The sequence below is a fragment of the Aythya fuligula genome, chromosome 3 (assembly GCF_009819795.1).
Source record: "Aythya fuligula isolate bAytFul2 chromosome 3, bAytFul2.pri, whole genome shotgun sequence".
In the NCBI taxonomy this organism is placed as follows: domain Eukaryota; kingdom Metazoa; phylum Chordata; class Aves; order Anseriformes; family Anatidae; genus Aythya; species Aythya fuligula.
The window spans coordinates 112,526,605-112,543,856 of NC_045561.1; positions in this window are offsets into that span (position 1 = coordinate 112,526,605).

Here is a 17,252-nt window from a genome sequence, read left to right on the forward strand (position 1 = left end):
CACAATTCAAAAGGGAAGGTTCCAGCCAACAAGTAAATTAAAACATTTACTGCACTGAATGCCTACTGTATAGAATTCACAGAATCACAGAATGGTTGAGGATGTAAAATACCTCTGGAGGTCCAAACCCGTGCTCAGAGCAGGGTCAGCTTGAATATATTGCTAAGGGCCATCCATGTGCAGTGAGTTTTTGAGCATCTTCCAGGATGGAGATGCCACAGGATCCCTGGGTACCCTGTTCCAGTGTTTTTGATCACCTTCAATTTAAAGATTTTTTCTTATGATTCAGGGGAAAATGGGGAATTATTTTTAACATTTCCAAATAAGAGAAGAAATCCTAAGCACAGCTCCCTGTGCTGATGTGTTCCTGCAGAGATGCTGCTTTCAAGGCCTGCATATTTTCTTGTCCAATAAATGAATGAAATAACTGAGTGAGAGAACTGGTGGATGAATGTATATATCATAAGCCATGGGAACTAGCTGGTGGAGCCAGCCAATATGTACTGTAGAACCAGGTTATTCAGGTAAAAAGAACTAAATTCTGCTCTAGTACTGGTATAGTCTGGAATTGAGCTGGTATAAATGACAAAACAGAGAATGATGGATTTTCTGCTAAAAATAAATATCCCACATGGCTTCTTGCATGTGTCTAGTTTGGGCCCCAAACAAACTATTCTGGAAATAACTATTAGGTGACTACTTGCAATATTGGCTAAGTCTGAGGGAAACTCAATATTCAAATGTTCATGATAAAATTGTATGCTTAGATAAAGGTAAATGCTTGTAAACCTGCTAATAAGGACTGAAAAAAAAAAATAGAGAGAGAGAGAAGAAACAATTGTTTCCTAAAAAAGATGAAAGACCCAGGACATAGAAAGCTCTATGGGCTTTGGTGGGGCTTGGATGGAAGGATCAGTGGACAGATACCAATTTTATTTACTTTTTAATTTTTAAAAACAAAATAAAAAAATATCTTTCAAAATAAATATTGACCCATTTATCATATTTAGCAAAATTGAGGTATTTTTGATAAGGAAAAGAAAAATCTATGCCCTAAGGTAAAGTAATATCTATATCTGCCATAAAGTAAGAAAGTCTGGTGTCCCCAGTTATTGTTAAACATGCTGCAGTGAATTGTCTGCTTGATGTAATGTAACTTCTTGTGGCCTTGTGATGTGAAAATTTTAGATAAAGTACATTAAGATTGTATGAGGAGTTTCTTTTGGGTAACAAAGGTATGTTGCCTTTCAGTGTGATGTGGTGTTCTGTTTGCAGAGTAGAAGAAGCTTGCTGAGGTTCAATCTGGCAGGCTGTTTGTTCACTCCCACCCACACACGGTGAGATGGGGGAGAGAATTAGAAAAAGATAAAACTTGTGGGTTTAGGTAAAGACAGTTTAATAGGAGAGAAAAGAAGTGGAAAATAGTAGCAATAAATATTAAAAATAAATAATGATAACGATAATGATAGCAATATAAATACAAATATGAATATAAATATAAATATGACTATAAATATAAATATAAATGTAAATGTAAATATAAATATAAATATAAATATAAATATAAAGCACAACACAAATATAAACAACAAATATAAACAACAATAATAATGCACAATGCAATTGCTCACCGCCCACTGATCTATGTCCATCCCAACTCTGAGCAACAGTTGCCCTCTGTCCCAGCCAACTCCCCCAGTTTTATTGTTCAGCATGATGCCATATGGTATGGAATATCCCTTTGAATCAGCTGTCCTGGTTCTGTCCTCTCCCAGCTCCTTGTGGACCCTAACATCCTCTGTCAGGACAGTACGAGAAGCTAAAAATTCCTTGACAACATAGCTCTGCAACAGCTAAAATATCAGTGTTTTATCAGCATTGTTCTCATCCTAAACCCAAAACACAGCACCATGCTAGCTACTAGGAAGAAAATTAACACTATCCACCCTCTCCATTCCCCCTCCCGCCCCCCCCCCCCCCAAAAAAAAAACAAAAAAACAAAAAACAAAAAACAAAAACAAACAAACAAAGAAATCACAAACAAACAAACAAACAAAAACAAACAAAAAAACAGGGCAAAGCTACTAAGGAAAAATGGGAAAAATGGGGAGAAAAAAGAGGAGCTAGCAAGATGGCAGGTGAAGAAGGGAGGCTGGTGAAAAGGGATGAAGAAATGCACTGTCATGCAACAGAGTCAGCTGCAGCATTGAGGATGCAGTGTATCCCAGAGGGATACTGGATATTAACTGTGAACCTGGGAGCATCCTTGTGTCATGGTCTGGGGATATCTGGTATGTCTGGGGTTGGGAAAACTCTATCTATCTTTGTAGGTTCTCCATCAAGAAAGAACATGAGAGGAATGTGCTATGGCATTGCTGTATGGAAAGGAAAGGGTAGTGGTTATTTTATGTTGTCCTTTTTATTTCAATGTCTTCATCTTTTCTCTTCCCTCAGGATGATACTGTTCTCTTAAGTAATTTGAGAGTCTGAAGAAAGGAAATATTACTCACTGAATGTGCAGACACTTGAGTTTTTCCATCTTTCTAGGTGGAAGTTCAGGCTGATGTCTAATATCAGCTTTTAGAAAATGAGCACAGCTCTGGTTGCTGCCATCAGTGCCTGGCACAGTGGCTAAACCCCACCAAACATTATTTTCCTCAGATCATCCTTTAAAATATGTATGTCATTAAGGGTTAAAACTGTAGGACAGTGTTTTTCACTCAAAGATTTTTTTTTTAAATTTTTTATTTTTTCATTGTCAAAACAGATGAAGTGAGACTGACCAAAATAACTCAAACAATTTGGCTTTAATTCAGCCTAAAACTGTTCCAAAAAGAAAGTTTTTCCTGAAATCAGAGTAAAACCATAGAATCATAGAAGGGCTTGGGTTGGAAGAGACCTTAAAGAGACCTTAAAGTTCCAAACCACCCACCATGGGAAGGGATTCCACCCACTAGATCCAACCTGGCCTTGAACACCTCCAGGGATGGGGCATCCGCAGCTTCTTGGACAACTTATTCTAGTGCCTCACCTCCCTCAGAGTGAAGAATTTCCTCCTAATCTCTAATCTAAATCTCTCCTCTTTTAGTTTAAAACCATTCCCCCTTGTCCTGTCATTATCTGCAAAAAGTTGCTCTCCATCTTTTTAATAAGCTTTCTTTAAGCATTTAAAAGCTGCAGTGAGGTCACCCTGGAGCCTTTACTTCTTCAGGCTGAACGTCCCCAGCTCTCTCAGTCTTTCTTCATAGGAGAAATATTTCATTTCAACATTTTCAGAATTAAGCCCTTAGAAAAGTGAAAACACCATAAAACTGCTACCTCGTGAATTAAAATAAAAAAAAGCAAAAGTTTTGCTTCACGCAACATTATTCCAAGCCTCTGCTTCAGTAAGTGAAGCAGGATGAGATCAATCATTTCCATTACACTGCACTCGGCTGACATCACTTGGTAATGCTGTGCCAAGCAATACCAAGTTACATTTTCATCAGCAATTCACTGTGATTCACTGGTCACTGCCTTTAGACAGTGCCTATTATTGCTCAAATTTGTTTTAGAAAAGTGATATCTGTTTTTGAAAAGGTGATTTTAATTTTGACTGGAAAAGGGCTCACCAAAAAAGTTAGATTTTACCATAAGTGGTGTAGCCATGATTCTGGCTTGCAATAAGTGATGGGTGTCCACGAAAATGCTTCTGGGTTTAGTCTGAAATCTGAATGGAAATAGTGTAGGGGAAACTAGGGTTGTCCTGTTTTAAGACATATCTTCCTGCTTAGGAAGTCTCCCTACCTACTTTGGCAATTGACTGAGCCCCACACCTCCAACTGTCTTACCTGGGTATGTCTAAATCTTACTGGGTATGTCTAAATCAACGAGAAGTGCAGATGAGGACAAGCAGATTTTTAAGGGGAGATGGCTGATGTTGTTTTTCCATCAAGAGGAAATGCAATATGAGAATGCAACAACATCCACATCCACATTGTTGAGTGTTTTGGTTTGGTCTAGACACAGCCTGGTCCAAGGGACTGCATGTGGTTGGGGTATGTGAGCAGTATTTTGGGATTGCATTTTCTGATTCAGTTTCAGATAAAAAAAATCCTCATACAGGTGATCTCATACCCCTTTGGAGTGCAGGACCACCAAAATGCTAGTGTAGATGCTTCCCCAAAAACCTCCCCAGCACTCCTCCTTCCTACAAGGAGTCAAGACAAAAACCAACCTTTGTTCCTCTATGCCAACTCTGCAGTATTCAGGCTATTTTTTAACTAGCAGGAAGCAAAACTTGACAGTTTATTCCTTGGGAAGGAGAAGCCTGAGCATGCTGTACTGAAGCTGTGTTTGCTACTGAAAGTCCTGTAGTTGTCATAAGGCTCTTATTCTCATTAAGATAGGAGCTGCAGCTTATTGGAAAAAACTCTTGATACATGCACTCCAGAAAGGGCTGTTCCCAATTCAAACTATATTTGTCATGGGGACAGTTGTGCAAAGAATCACAGTGAGGGGGAAAAAAGTACATCAGGAGATAGATTAGAAAGTCACCTTTCAAGGGCAAATAATTAGGCAGAATTGTGAAGTTTGGTCTTATGTAAGAGTTGTTCTCTAGTCATTGCTCTTATTACAAATCATAGATCTCTGGGGAAAAAAAAATAAGGAATTTAGTAAGCATCTTTTGCTGTTCCTGTCACATTTACACAAACTTTGGCATAATAAAAATATACTGTTCCTTTCAAATTTTCAGATAGCATGCAAATTTCACTGAAGAATATGGTCCTGTGCTCAGAGTGAGAAATAGATACCACTTATTTTGTTGCAAGCTGGTGAGATTTATTTATTTTTTTTCTGTGATCATATGCTGTGCTTAGAGAATGAATCACACTTTACACACATGTGCAGGAAAGTGATGCTCATCAAAATAAATGAAGCACAAGGTATGTGGGATAGCGGGCATGAAACTTAACTTGGCTGGCTGAGCTCCTCATCCTTGCAAAAGCTGTGTTAACCAGTAGCCTTCTCAGAACCCACTGGCAGAAGGCAATAACAACACAAAACCCGCAGCTCCGTTCTATTCCTCTGCCTGGAACAGGTCTTTATTATCAGGGGGAAGGGGGACAGGGTGGGGAAGCTTCAATATGTGATTTTTCTTGTCCAAAGAAGTCAAGGTAAAGAAGTCTGGAGAAGAGTAAATGTCCTTTATATGACAGATGCCCCGCATTTAGAGAGGTAACATTAGCACAGATTCCCCCCACTCCCAGAAGCGATGGGGATTGATGCACTTCACAAAACCACAAGAATCATTTAGTGCTTGACTTTGGTGTTAATTTGCGAAGCCTCTTTTTTTTTTTTTTTTTTTTTTTTTTTTTTTTTTTTTTTTTTGTGGTTTGTTTGTTTGATGAGGCTCATTAAAGGCTGGTTTAAGGCTGCCAGCTCCTTCCGCACAGACTGCTGAGCAGGCTCTCAGCTGTGCTGGATAGGCTAGATTTCAGCCAGCCTGCTACACACAAACTGAGACCGGATGTTTACTTCCTTTCATGATGGCTTTGCTTTGTCTACTTGATTGTGGACTTGATTTTTACAAGTGCTATAAAAAAAACATACTTGATCTCAGCTGGATTCTTGCAGCTGCTGGGAGGGGAGGAGGCAGGGAAGCAAAGACTCCATGTTTTCAAGAGCATAAAGCTCCTACTCCATAATTTGTGCTGATTGCTGTCTGATACTTAAAGAAGGAGTTAATTAAGGTTCCAACTCCATTTGTTTCCTTTCACACTACAGCACAGCTATTTTTATTTTGCTCTCAACCTGTTTAGTGTCCCATTTGTGCTTGCATTAAAGGCACACCTCGTTGTGCTTCCCAGGAGGAGGCCAATGTCTCTCTCATTTGTACTGAAAAAAATTGTTTAAGCTTAAAGGATATAATGTCAAGTGCTCAAAGAGTAAGTAATATATGGATCCTAGTTGCCCAGTCTCATTTGTAGGGCAAATAGGTGCATGAACATGTGCATAATGCACCACCGTTCCACTACGGAGGTGATAAAAACACATGTATTTACAAATGTCCCTACTAAACTTCTCTCAGTGATTTCCTGGAAAGCAAATAAGATGTCAAAATTTGGCACTAGTTCTGAATTTTTTCAAAACAGGTTGTTTCCCTGGTGAGAAACGTTTCCCTCCATTCTGTGTTAGTGCTTGGCTTTCTTCTTCACGCTCCCTCCCCGTCAGCTTGCCAGCTGCAGAAAGCCCTAAAAGCACAGGAGAGACAGGTTCATCTTCTCACTTCTGGAGCCCGTCATATGAAAAGCCCCAGCAGGAGAAATAACCACCAGGAAAAGCCATGCTTTGCTGCAAGATGCTCAGTACAGAGTCGGTTCAAACACCAAACTGGGACAAACCCTTGGCAGCACACTTACTTTCAGCATTAAACTGAAGCTTAGTAGAAAAGATCTTAGAGTAAATATTAAATAACTCTGGAAGTTTAAAGCATAGTTTATCTAGCTTCATTTAACATGGGAAAGGTAAAATCCATGTTCACATTATTAAGTAGACAAGCACAGCAGTGACTAAACCAGAACCAACTTCAGCATGCGGCAATCCAATACTACACACCACATCTTCAACCCTGAAGAACTGTTGTGACAGATGAAACCCAAAGTCATGGACTAACCAAACCCAATGGACATTTTAGAAGGATAGCCCACAGACTAAGGGAATGATATCTGTGTGTATATAGCAAAAGACAGGAAAGATGATGGTGATTAATTGGGATGTACTGGAAAGTGTGGGACCTGGGCATGACATAGATGGCACAGAAAAAGGGGTGGATATGGTCCCAGTTCTGACTGGGACAGAGTTAATTTTCTTCCTACAAGCTGGCGTGGTTCTGTGTTTTGGAGTTAGGATGAAAACAATGATGATAACACTCTGATGTTTTAGTTGTTGCAGAGCAGTGCAACTAAGTCAAGGACTTTTCAGCTCCTTGTGCTGCCCTGCCAGAGGTGGCTGGGGTGCACCAGGATCTGAGAGGGGACACAGCCTCAGCTGGCCCAGGCTGGCCAAAGGGGCCCACACAATGTGGTGTCACCCAGGACAATAAAACTGGGGGAGTTGGCCAGGGGGATGCTACTGCTCAGAGATGGGACGGGCATTAGTGTGTGGTAAGCAACTGCTTTGTGCACCACTTGTTTTTTCTTTCTTTTCTTTTCTTTTCTTTTCTTTTCTTTTCTTTTCTTTTCTTTTCTTTTCTTTTCTTTTCTTTTCTTTTCTTTTCTTTTCTTTTCTTTTCTTTTCTTTTCTTTTCTTTTCTTTTCTTTTCTTTTCTTTTCTTTTCTTCTTTTCTCTTCTCTTCTCTTTCTCTTCTCTTCTCTTCTCTTCTCTTCTCTTCTCTTCTCTTCTCTTCTCTTCTCTTCTCTTCTCTTCTCTTCTCTTCTCTTCTCTTCTCTTCTCTTCTCTTCTCTTCTCTTCTCTTCTCTTCTCTTCTCTTCTCTTCTCTTCTCTTCTCTTTCTTCTTTTCTTCTGAAAATGCCAATACATTAGATTTTCAATTTAATCAAAGTTGTGGGTCATTTGGTGCAGTTTGAAGAAAAAGAATTGTTAAATGAAATCACAGCAGTTTATTCTGCTGCACTTTGTCTAAAGGACTCAGGTTATATTGACTCTCTCTAGACAACAGCTCGGGTTAAACAGAAAACCCAGCTTGTATAGTTGTTGTATCTAGGGCTAGAGAGGCATGTGGCATTGCTTAGTTGCTCTTAAAAATCCAGTTCATGGAGATGTATTTACGTGCTTACAGCAGTGGATGAAGCCTGAAGAAGTGCATGGCTCTCAGAAAAAAATATTCCTTTGGCATGGCCTAAACCCCATTAAGCTCAGTACATCAATTTCAGTAGTTGTATGTTTGTGTATTAATGAATTAACCTCAGAGCATTATAATGACAAATGTTTGACCCAGGAGTCAAGGCATGGGATTCTTGTGAGCACTCTTGAGATACCTGGAATCAGAAATGTGCTCCCCTCATTTGATTTCAATCTCATTACACCTTGTTGCCAGATCTTCTATTAAAAACTGCTCAGTAGTTTGAAATAATATTTCTATACTTTGTTAGGAAACAAGGGAAAATGAAAGCTTCCCATAAAAGCTAACCGTAACTCATGAACAAAAACTGAACAAAGTTGTGAGTTCTTCTGAGTTCAGATCGGTAAACTGTAACACAAACATATGTGTATTCTAAGTTTTGAATGATGTAAAAAAGACTCCTCCTGCCCCATGAAGAATTCTTTACATTGTTAGTTGCAAAATAAAATTAAGGCTATTTTTGTAGCTGTTTTCCCCAATAACTGTGTTCAAACACCTTTCCTATGCCTCCCCTCGTTATTTCTTTCATGTCTGACTGGGGCAAGCCATACTTAGACATTGCCTCCAGCTACTTCCATAAGTTTTCATTCCAGGTGCCAAAAATCTCACAGTGGGCTTCATTTGTTTACCACTTAAATGGAAAACTCTAATCTCTCTTCACTGCACCCTGAAGCCACAACTAAAATGTGTTTGATTCTGCTTGCTACTAGGGCAACTATTATGACTTTGAAAGTGTCACATCAGAAATCACACAGCCACACTGCCAATCATTTATGCTGACGGGGAGAAAAATGTACTTGAATAAGTTCTCTTTCTTTCTCTTTCTCACATGTTCAACTTAACAATAGTCTTGCTATTTACAAGGAATCAATGAAACATAGATGATAGACAAGTCCTTTTTGTTTTGCTTTATTTATTTATTTATTTTTATTTATTTATTTTCTCCAATCCTGGCTTCACACTGTCGATGGCAGTCAGTGCTAGACTTTGATGGTTCTGTCTTCCACCATATAATTTAATACATGCTTTCATCCTTGGAAAATCCCTCAATTAAAAATTCCAATCACAATTTTTCTTGGGCCTCTGCATATCACTTACTAGATAGACCCATCTAGAGAGACATAGCTTTCTTTAAAAAAAAAAAAAAAAAAAGCAATGGTTCAGCTCTGTGAATATTTGTCACCCAGCAAAAAATACATTAAAACAAACTAGTCCTCCTTAGAGAAAGGCAATTCACCTCTTGGAAAGATTCTATGCAATATTTCATGTTCATCCGTAGAAAGTTACTGAAAATACATGTATAACTATATCTTTCTTCCAATTTGTACCAATATCACTTTATATAACTAAATAATTATGTGTTCATTTTCAAGACTTAAATGAGATGACATATGAATAACATGCAACAGAAGTATTCATCTTCTTCAATGTTTTGGGGGATATGGTGTCCCTTCCCATGGCAGGGGGGTTGGAGATGTATGATCTTTAAGGTCATTCCAACCCAAACCATTCTATGAATTTATGATTCTGTGGTTCTGACTTATCACTGTGCATGCCTTTAGATGCTTTGCACATAGTGAAGGAATTAGATTTCACTTATATGAAATATATTAGATTTCACTTATATTCCAGCGAAGATATTTATTTCATTCTGTAGCCTCTATTAAACTGAGGCTTTAACATTTCTATATTGTCTACATATATTTTTGTCAAGAACAGCTAATACCACTATAAACAATATTGCTGATCTTGAGTTCTGACCAGAATCAGAAGATTAGCTGAAAATTACAAGCTAAAATAAATAAATAAATAAATTTGTTTTAATGTGTCCTATTTTCTCAGGCACTTACAATTCTAAGCTTTTCTATGCATCAGTAAGAGCTAGAAACAGACCTTCTCATGCATTAAAAAAAGAGAAGCTGAATTTCCCATGTTGCAGGAGGTAGGACTGTAAGAAGGACAACAGAATAAAATCTGGAAATTGGCAATGCCCTGTAATCAAAATAATCAGTTACAGTTGGAATAGCCTGACGTTCCTTTGACTGCATAACTTTGATATTGAAGTGATTTTGCTACATTCACTTGCTTTGAAAACAAAACCTCACACAATTGGAAAACAATAATCTAATATCATAATAGAGTTTTGTCATGGCTATTAGCCTGCATCTCCAGTGGAGATAAATTTCTATTATTAGTTCAATCCATCACAAGATCTTGCAGTATTTAGGAAAATCCCTTGGATCATCATTGCACATACCTCCTATAGTAAATCTTAAATTGTGACAAATAAGGGCTTTTTTTTTTTTCTTTTTTCCTTTTTTTTTTTTTTTTTTTTTCTTTCCAGGATTCCCACTTTTTTCCATATCTGCTTGTCTTCTGTTGTCTTCTGAAATGCAGCAAATATTTTTATGGAACAGAGAAAACAGTGTTTAATGAATGGGAGAAAAACATCATTTATCCTATTAAAAGGAAGTCTTTGTTTTCTGTTTCAGTGTTTTTTAGACCTCGTTGATGCAGAAACAGCATGATAAATATTTTATGAGTGGGATCTAGCAGTAGGATGCTGCAGTGATTAAAGGGAGTCTTTAAACTTAGAGATAGATCCTGAGTCCAGCTACTGTGAAGCAGTGCTTACTCATGGTGGAACAGGATGTCCCCAAGTCCTGGATAGCCCTAGCATGTACACCCTTATTCTTTCCTCATTCTCACTCCCCCCCCCCCCCCAAAAAAAAGGTCTGTTAGATGCTCTTCTGTTTCTTCTTGCAGCTAAGATATGCTGTGCACTCACACACACCATTGGCAGCAGAAAGAACCAGACTGCTTCAGCTGCAGACCCCAACCTACACCCAGCTAGAAGCAGTGGTAGATCTGCCAGAAGGCTGTAATAATCACTCTTGTAATTCTATCTGCTTCCAAATCTTCCCAGTTAGAGCAGAAATGTAACACCCTCATCCCTGCTTCCTTCAAGATCTTCCCACCAGGTCCAGCAAAGGCTTTATGACACCTGGCACTGGCAGGGCTGGCTGCCTCCTCCTTGCCCAGCAGCCCTTCCTGGCAGCCAGTCATCCTTCAGAGAATGACTGCTCGCTGCAGCAAAGAGCTGCCAGCATAGAGTATCACCACTAAATGGACCTTCCTGAACACTGCAATCCTGTCACCTGGCAGCAAAAGCCACTTCTCCATCTTGGCATTGCCAGCTGACAAAATGGAATAAGGATAGGCGAGCCAAGCTCTGTGTCTAATGCAATTTCACAAAAACAAATCTATTCCCTACCGAAGAGGTGCTAGGAAGAGAATCCTGGTATTGGTGCACAGAAGGATACCTACTTTGAAAAACATGGTGGCTGCTCCAGTATCAGGATATATTCAACATCATGAAAATTCAAGGAAGCATAAGCAAACAACAGCAAATAGCTACGTAGCCAAACCCAGGATAACTATGAGTTGCTGAAAAAGATGGGCCAGTGGCTGAAGGTAGTACATTCATTGACCCTGAGTGTACTGCTGTCAGAGTGCGTGCTCTGTAGACTGAGCTTGCTGGGTTAGAAAGAAGTTCACATGTTCCCTCACAGTGTGAGAAGTTATTTTAATGCACTTGAACTTTATGTAAGAGTGAAGGCAAACTGCAAACTAGTGGAAGGAAAATCCATTTTGTTGTGACTCAGTCACTGGGAGAAGGCCCAGAGTCACCCAGAGGTTAGAGATGGACTTGACTTTTTAAACTGCTTAAAATTGCACAAGTGGAGCAAGAGTGATTAATTTTGCATTCTGCTCTCTGCAGTGCTGATCGCACTTCAGGCTCTCTCCTCTTCCTCACTCTCTCCCATGCTCAGCCTGCTTACTTTCCCCTGATTATGTTCAGCAGCTCCTAAGGAAAGACACAACTTCATTTGTCTTTTTGTTGTGGTTCTGCTCAAGTGGGCAGCCGAGCTCCACCACACTCCCCCTCCTCAAAGAGGAATGGGGAGAAAATATGTGAAAAGGGCTCAAAGGTTGAGATAAGGATAAGAAAATCACACAGTAATTATTGTAACAGGCAAAACAGACCCTGCATAGGGAGATAATAAGATTTATTGCTTATTACTAACAAGCTAGAGAAGTGAGAAACAAAAGAAAGAAACCAAAAGCACCTTCCCCCCCCATCCACCCTCTTCCACCTCCTCCCCCCGAGTGGCGCAGGGGAACGGGAGAATGGGGTTATGGTCAGTCTACAGCACTTCTTCTCTGCCGCTCCTTCTCGGTCACTCTCGTCCCCTGTGCTGCGGGGTCCCACCCACGGGATACAGTCCTTGATGAACTGATCTGGCGTGGGCTTCCCACAGGCAGCAGCTCTTCCAGAACTGCTCCAGACATGGGTCCATACCATGGGGTCCATCCCTCAGGAGAAAACTGCTCCAACCTGACTCCCCTACAGGCAGCAGCTCCTGCCAGGTCACCTGCTCCTATGTGGTCTCCTCTCCACGGGCTACAGGTCCAGCCCGGAATCTGCTCTGGCAGGGGTCTTCCACAGGCGGCAGCCTCCGTCGGTGCAGGGCCACCTGCTCCACCGTGGTCTCCTCCACGGGCTGCAGCATGGAACCCTGCTCCACCGTGGTACTCCATGGGCTGCATGGGGACATCCTGCTTCACCATGGTCCTCACCACAGGCCGCAGGGGACTTCTGCTCCGGCACCTGGAGCACCTCTCCCCCTCCTTCTTCACTGACCTTGGTGCCTGCAAGGCTGTTCTTCACTCCTCTCACTCTCCCAGCTGCTGTGTGGCGCAGCGTTTTTTTCCCTGTCTTAAATATGCTCTCACAGAGGCACAAAACAACATCGCTTATTGGATCAGCTCTGGAAAACCAATGGGGCCCTTACCAAACATGGGGCAGCTTCTAGATCCTTCTCACAGAAACCACCCTTATGGCCCCCTGCTAACAAAACCTTGCCACATAAACCCACTACACTTTTCCGCGTGGTTTTACAGTTTATTTGCATAATAAACTTTTACAGCATGGAAAAGGCCAACGGGTAACCTTCCTTCTCAACGCTTACTTACAGGCTTTTAAGAAAGCCCAGCACGATAACACATACAAAATAGCATCAGCACAACAGCAAGGCTTTGAAACACAAGACCATGTTCCTATTTCATTCCTCTGTGTGTGTTACATATAGTTGCTTATAAGTTTGTGTCTGTATAGCCCACAAAAGCTCCTGGAGCAACCTCTGTGACCAGGACTGAATGCAATATTGGAGTGCTGATAGAGCTGCTTCTGCTCAGCAGCCTTCCTGCACTCTCCCCTTCCGATGCTGGTTCCGAAGCCCTCATTGCAGAGATACTGACTTAAGAGTGAGTATAGAAAAAGTCAAAGAATCCTGTTTTGATGGTGCTGTCAAACACTGAAAACCTCATTGACCAGACTGCTGCTCTCGATTGGATGATTTTTTTGTCTCACCAAAAGGCTTATGCTAGTCTGTTTTTTCTTTTTCAGCGACCATACGACTTTTATATGGCTCAATTTTCTGCAACGGTACCTTAATTTGTTCAATTTAAACATTAACTTCTAGAGAGGGCTGAATTATTTGCAATTGAAAGAGCACATAAATAGTGTTAACTTTTCAGGATATGGTGTGGGTCCTAAATTGTACTTTTGTTCTAACAGGAATGTCAAGTGTTCATTAAAAAGCTGAACAGCCAGTGATATTCCAGTGAAACAGGAAAATTGAAAATCTTAGGAAAACACTGTTAGTGGTTTCTCAATTGTTTTCTCTAGCACACAAAGTATGAAGTACAGCCATATCATGATGTCAGAACACTGATATCATCTTCCTTTGGAAAGAGCCTAAATGTACACAAAGACAATTAATGGTGCCACAATGCCACATGTCAAAGCTGAAAACTAAGGTTTAAAGTGTTTCTTCAGTGAAATAAGAGACAGCAGGACACTATTGGACTAGAAAAGGCAGAAAGAATTGAAATAAAAGTCAAATGAGAAAAGGTTAGAAAAAGATTTTTATATACTTTGAGAGAAAAAAACAAGAAAAAAAAAAAAAAAAGGAAGGCCAGAAAATGCAAAAATGCAAAGTAAACTGAACATTTTGTGTCCAGGCTACGTTGCTCATACCTGATAACCGTGAATTTATTCTCTGTTATCACACTAGTCTGAGGAGAGGCAAGATTCCCACTTTACACAATTAAATTGGTCTTTTTGTGCAATTGTTCTTTGTTTCCTCAGCTTCACAATGCCATGAATTAGTGTCAACCCAAAGTACTGGTATCAACTTGTTCATCTGTAAGGCACACTAGCTTTCAGTCCAGTTCCTCTCCATGCACTGTCCTGGAGCAGTTATCTTACAAGCATACCCATAAATTTATTCTCTGCTAATGTCTGGTTTTTGAAATACACTTGGATATGTGTGCTGTGTCAATGTTTGCTGAATCTCATAAGAAACACAAAGATGAAATTATTACTGAAATCATTAGGCTTATATATTTAGTTGTTCTAACCCATGATTCCTTTAAAAAAATACTTGGTGACCACACAAATGTGATCTAACATGGTTGGCAGGACCACAGGGAACAAGGAGAATCTGCCTGTGGGCCCCACTCCATCATCCATGTTGGGTGAAGTGAGTCATCCTTTTCTTTCTCCCAATGTACCTATGATTCACTGGATCTGAAAAGGGTTTGGGGGATATATGACTTTGGATCTTCAGCAAGTTTCTCTGTCTCTGTATTTCCTCTCCTCCTTTTGATATAGCTCAGGAATTTTGCATAGGTTTATATGTTGTGTGGGTGGTGTCAATGGTCATTAGACAGCACTGCTGACAAAAATATCACTTAAGAAAGTTGAAGATGGAAGTATAAACCCCATCCACCCACACAGGTTGAGGGCCAGGGAAATGCCATGTAGTGCACCAGAACATGTGTCCCAGAAGAGGCTGGACCTTGTGGTTGCTTTAGGACCCATCTCAGACCTTTTGCCATCCACAGAGGAAAGAAACCCTGTTAGAGGTGGAATGGAAAGAAAATGACTCGGAGCTGTTGACACTGAAAGGAACATGGGCAGAAGACTTTGTAACTCCAAGCTGAAGCTGAATTTGGCTCACCAAATTTACAACTTTTATTTGCTTCAGCAACTCAGTTCAGCCTGATCCAAAGACATCATGCCTGTGACATTTACAAACAGCTATCTCCATTTGTATCTAACCTCCTTATCTGCCAAATCTATTGTTCTCAGCTCAGACCTTGTCATCCTTTAAGAAACCCTTTTTTAAATACATCGTTCATTAAGGTAAAGCTCAGCCAAGCAAAGATAATGCTCAAACTACTTAAAATCTTGGAAGTGGTTTGTGTGGCTTAAATACTCAAAGCCTTTTATATACTTCAGCCTTCTTGAAATGTTTAGAGTAATTTAAGCAACCTGTAGATTCACACAGCTCAAAGCAGCACATCCACTACACATGGTATCAGTTCAAGGTCAAGGGAAACATTCACTTATTCTATGTGTCCACATGTTCTGTCTCACATCCCTTGTCCAATGCTCACTTCAGAGTGAAACAATTAAAAGAAGATCAGTAGAAACATGATTAATACTGCTTAAAATTCTCAAATCCTATAATATGTAACATAGAACAAGTATATTGGAGGTGCTTAAAAAACAAATAAGATCAATAAAATAACAGTGTCACTTAAGTGCCTGCATCTGATAATCCCTTACATGTACTGAAAGCTAAAAAAGGACATCATCAACAGCTGAGGCGGCGCTTGTCCCCAGGCCTTGGTACCATTTAGCTTATTAATGCAGATAAGGCTATGATGTCCAGCTTTGACAATGATTATAATTACAGCTGACTTTAGTTAATAGTTACCCATAACCTGCATGCGCAGAGTGATGCTTACACATATAACAATATTGTTATCATTCATACCCTGGTGGCCCTCTGTGTACTCAGCCATTAAAACCTATATCCAGCAATGAGAGCTCTCCCAGCTCTCTAAGGCTCCTCCTTTCCTCATCTCCAACTACCACAAGCAAAAAGCTATTTCATAAATGGCAAAATGGCAGTGATTGCAGTTGCACTTTATCTGTGCTACTTCAAATGTGTCACTTGCTTGGCTTACCAAGTGAGCATCTCACGTAGCTTGAGAGAAGTCATCTAAACCTGCCTGCTTCATATCAATAAATAGAGTAAAGCCAGGACAAGGTGGAAAGGTCTCATCACATGATGGGACAGCTCTGCATGAGGACAGCCAGGGCTCTGGTCTGCCCCTATGGAGCCCTCAGCAGAGAAACTCGAGCAAGCCAGAGCCCCAGCCAGGCCTTGGCAAGTTGACTTTCTTTTTTTTCTTTTTTTTTTTTTTCTTTTTTTTTTTTCTTTCTTTTTCTTTTCTATTTTTTTTTTTTCATTTTTCTTCTGTCAGGGTGACAAGAGCAAATGAACAATTACAATATTTTTTGTCCAGCTGACAAATTATACGTTAGCTTAATTTAGCCTAAGCACGATTTCACAATCAAAGCCAACCAAAGCAACCACAAAGGCTTACATTTTCTAAGATTCATTAATCCTGTTTGTCTTTGTCCCCTCCTTAGATTATTATTATTCTGTGTCCTCAATCAAAGAAGAGAGCATAAGAGGGGCTTTTTTGTTGTTGATTTTTGCTGCAAAGGAGGCTGTGTTATAAGGGTTACAAATACTTAATTAGAGAGTAGAAATTCCACTGACTGACCAAATGCAATTAAGCTATCCTGCTCATTTCAAAATAGGACGTGAATTTAAATAAGGCTAGCTTTGTGGAAGCTGCCTTCTTCTGATGGACACTTCAGCTTTGGCTAAAAAGAAAAAGAGGTTAATTTCTTACTATTCACTCAGCTCTGCTATTAATACAGATATCCGTTTAGTGTCATTGCCAACATGCAGGGAAATAGAGATGTTTTTCTGAAACTAGAGAACACACAAATTATCACAAAGAAGGCAAGAAGAATAGAGGTATGAATTCAGACATATTTTGCTCCATGTCTTATAGTGGTTCTCCTAGATAACAGGATCCAGAAGAACCATCCATATCAGCAGTGAGATTATTAGAGCTAATCATGAGATTATACCATCCAGAACATTGTGTTTGAACTCCCAGCCTGTTCCAGTTTTTGGAAGCCTGAGGCAGAATTATGGATCCATGCCATCCCATACCTTGAATTGTCTGCTGGGACTGGGAATTGTATTCATATCTGATAGAATGAATCTTAAATGAAAGAAAAAGTCATGTTTTCTCTACAAAGAAATACAACGCCAGTGCCTGCTTTTATTCTAAGAATCTTAGGTGATTCATAATTGTAGGGAAATATTCTAGCCACACACATCAAATTAAATATTTCTGATTTTTAGTTAATTTATTTATTCTTGCATTTTTAACCTTTTTTCTTTGTTTT